The following is a 4,288-nucleotide window of genomic DNA, read 5'->3' on the forward strand; positions in this document are numbered from 1 at the left end:
ATATATGTTCATGTGCTACATAGGTTGTGGGTTTTTTAATTTTTTTTAAACCCAAAAAAAAATTGTAAGTATGTTCTTATTATAAGTAAATTTGTTTATTTTTTTGTAAATTGTTGTTTTAGTGTAAGAAACATATTCAGTTGTGTGTGTGGTTTTGTAGTTATGTTTACATGTTAAGTTTTCCGGTGGTTTTCTGGGTTGGTTTTTAAACCACACAAAACATATGTGGTTTTGGTTATGAGGTGTTAATTATGAACATGTCCTGACTATGTTCAGTGGTATTATCTTAAGTGGTTTTCATTATTGTTACTGTGCCAAGTAGGTTATGTGGGTGCTGGCTTTTTGAAAAGACATGAACACGTCAATTCCGTGATGTTAACTCCCCCAATATTCAAAGGTCGCATGTGTTGGTTTTTATGGTTGAACAGGTTATTGGTTCAAAATCATAGAAGAAAACGACATGGGCATCCAAATGTCGAGATTTCTTGAAGGCTACAGAGAATGAAGTGTAATACAAAAACAAATCTCAGGTCCAACCTTAGTCGGATTCATAAACTCACAATTTGGTGTTAGAATTGCTCTCATCTTAATTTTCGTGGTGGCAGTAATGGCTATGATCCTGTTTATGACTAAAGAAGAACCTCTGACTGTTTAGCACTCGACACCAGTCCGATGATGTAAGGACTGAGAAGGAGGATTGATTGTGTGACACGCATCGTTTCAATTTTGCGCATAATTATTTTGCTTCGTTTTGTAATCCAGACAAGTTTAGATAGATTATTGTTGTTAATTGCTAAATTATCAGAACTTAGATGAACATCAAGTTCGTTTCTGTACAAAGTACCGGTATGTATTGTTATTTTTTACGAGGAATCTTTGCTACTTCCCCATCTATTGTTCATCACTATCCTTATAGACTATTGATTCTTCTCGTTAATTCTGCTGAGGAATGATGACCATAACTTACCGAAGAACGATGACCATAACTTTTCAAATAGTATTAATATATGACTTTGTTTTTGAAATATTTAACATATACACACCGAAAAAAGATCCCACAAAAATAAAATAAAAAACGCAACACGAATCACAAAAATGAGAATCTCTGCAAGCAAAAACCTTATATGATACAATGTACAAGTTTGGCTGTCAATTGACCTTTTTACCCATGTGAACAACAACAACATTTCGTGAACAGTCGTTAACAATCAGGAAGTGACTGTGCAGATGCAAACGGTGAAAAGCTCGCATTTGACTCGCTGTAATGAAGAGTATTTGCCTGACGGATCGAAGAAGATCCAAGGTAATTCGAAGAAGCATTTGCCTGGCTTGGTATATACGGGGACATGTATCTTGAATTCCGAGGTGACAAAGAAGGGTAGCCAAACGAGTGACGTAAAATTAGATAACCACCGTTGGATCTTTGTGATGAAGACGCATTCCTTAGATCGACGAAGTTCTTACTCGCACCTAAATTTGTTGAAAACCACTAGAAATTTATCGAAGACAAAGCCTGATATTATGAAAATCACTTTGTATAAATAGCTATATAAACATGAAAACCACTTTGTATAAAAATAGCTATATAAACATGAAAACCACTATGTATACACAACTATATAAACATGAAAACCACTATGTATTAACAACTATATAACTATGAAAACCACTCTGTATAAACAACTATATAAACATGAAAACCACTCTGTATAAACAACTATATAAACATGAAAACCATTATGTATACACAATTGTATAAACATCGAAAACCACTATGAATTCTAACAAGAAAATATCAAATTTCAGCGAACTCAACCTTATCTGTCATGTCTTCCCAAAACAACCTCGAACTCAACACAAACACACCTCACTCCAACTTTCTTTGCAGAACAACCTCCATGTCACCAATATACCTCGCGCTCCTATCAATAAAGGGCCAAGTGTCGAAAGTGTGCAATCGCGCCAAATGGTTTGAAGAATTACAAGCTGGTCCTTAAATTGGAGTTTTGAATTCTTTTTCATCATTTTGGCTATCATCTATCTTGCCGACAATCGATAATTATCCGTTTTCTTCCGAACCTCTTAATTGTGCAAGAATCCCAACTGAAACTGCACCGATCCATTTAACTTTCTGGATCTCATCAAACAACTCCAAAGTATGCATGTTACTGCCATCCGCAAACATTACAATCCATCTAACTTCTTCCCTTTAACTACTCAGCGCATTTTGAAACACCGATAAACATAAGCACTCTAACCTAAACCAATGCAAGAATTAAACAAAAAGGACAGACGTATATTAAGATATACCTTAAAGTGTGGAGCCTCATCTTCCATTCGAGCGTATGCCGATCCTCCCAATAAACAAGCATTTTTCGGTCGAATCCGACATGGATTGTTTTCGATCCCGAATTCGAAATCAGTGAGGCGGTTTCGTTGGTGGTGCCGCCAGCTTCGACGACGATCCATATGAGATCGTAGGGCACATTAATCAAGGTGTGCATCACTCCAGTGAGATGCAGTGCCTGAAAAGTCCGTACATAAGTTGGGGTGATGGCAATCACAGTTCTAGGGCTCTTGAGTCTGTACTGAGACCTCTGCTCATACTGAACCCTCTCGAATTATTTTGTGCGCCTTCATCACCTCCGACGGATCCGAATGGGGCCACAGCCGAATCAGAATCTTGTGCCTCCCCACCACCACTCTGCTACCATCCCCAGCGGCGAAGATATTACTCTCCAGCGGCGGGGCAGCGGCGCTGCGGCGGTGGAGGAAGGTAGAGTTGCTCGGAGTGCGGTGTATATGGTGGTGGTGGTGGTGGTGGTGGTGGTGGAAGGGGACGGGGAGGTGACGAATAAAAGGTTGTGATTTTTTATTTTTATTTTGAGTAAGAGGGGGTGATTATTGTACGCAATAAAATTAGGGTTGAATAAATAATAAAAGGGTATGATGGTGAAAACTAACCTTTTTTAATTAATAAAAGATCTTTTGAATTTATCTTAAAATTGAGAATTTTTTTTGGACCTAATGTAATTGGACTTGTATAATGATGATTATGAAAACTTAAATTAAAAAGTAGTATCCATAATTCAATTGAAGTGGGGAACAAAGTGATTGCAAAATTCGTCTTTTTTTTTCACCAATAATGGGTTCATTTTTTCGTTTTCTGTCGTGTGTTTATTTTAAAATCGGGAGTTACCACTCGTACCTAAATATTTTCCCTACGTATATATTTCAGTCACAACTCTATTTTCCGAGACTATACTTGTCGCTAACTTTTAATATTAGAAATAGATTTATCGGTCGTCGCAAAGGTCAGTCGCAAAATATTTATTATGGCAACGAGTATATTGTCCGTCGCTATATATGTTGATAAATATTTATTTTAGAAATACAATTATTATCCGTTGTAACATTCCGTCGCTAACAATTTATGTTTGCAACGACTATTATGAGCGTCGCTAAGGTTGTTTCTAACTTCTTATTATAGAAACGGATTTCTCATTCGTTACTAATTGACGTCACTATAATTGAAATCTAAAAGCCGAGGAGACAAATTTAATATCTGTCGCTAATGTCATCGCTAAATGCTTATTATAGCAACGCATCGGGTATACGTCGTTAATTTCCGTTGCTAAACAGCGGATTTCTAGTAGTGATCCCACTTTCCTATCCCGTCAAACTCGTATGTAAATTCGTAAGAAAGCAACATGACATAGGCAGATCATTGAGTGTATCAAGCTATTCCTAATTGAGATTACTTTTTTCTTTTTTTGCTGTATGTATAATTGCTAAAAGATTGTACTTTCTTGATTTGAGTTTGAAAAAGTCTGTATTTAATCCGAAGAATTTATCTTTATTTCTCGAGGGTTAGGCTGAAAACCGATTTTCTAAAATCTAATAACTTTTGTATATAAAATATTCTTGCATCTTCAAAGAAAACCATGGCATCAAGAAATAGATTCAAATAAGCAGAAGAAGCCATGGGATTTCTTTGAAGATCTTCACCGCTGCAGGGAAAGCCAGGAAACCGAGACCCTTTAACGGTGATAAGGCGACGGCCAATCTTCTTCCCGTTCATCTCGTCGACAGCTTCTCTCGCCGATGTCTCATTGTCAAACACGACGGCACCAATATTTTCTCCAGTACGAGGATTGATCCCAATCTGAAAAAATCAACAACACCACCACAAAAATCAATAATAAAAAAAATAAAAAGCAATTGACCGGCGGCATCTTAGTCAGATAAACAGACCGTCAAACTGACGATTTCTCCAAACTGAGAAAAG

General features: G+C 36.9%; 1 pseudogene; it reads right to left on the reverse strand.

The window, feature by feature from the left end:
- Positions 1–2,224: 2,224 nt before the first annotated feature.
- LOC148770477 (putative beta-1,4-xylosyltransferase IRX14H pseudogene) lies at positions 2,225–3,985 on the reverse strand (annotated as a pseudogene).
- Positions 3,986–4,288: the final 303 nt, after the last annotated feature.

The sequence above is a fragment of the Erythranthe guttata genome, chromosome 5 (assembly GCF_056151865.1).
Source record: "Erythranthe guttata isolate IM_541 chromosome 5, IM_541, whole genome shotgun sequence".
Lineage (NCBI taxonomy): Eukaryota > Viridiplantae > Streptophyta > Magnoliopsida > Lamiales > Phrymaceae > Erythranthe > Erythranthe guttata.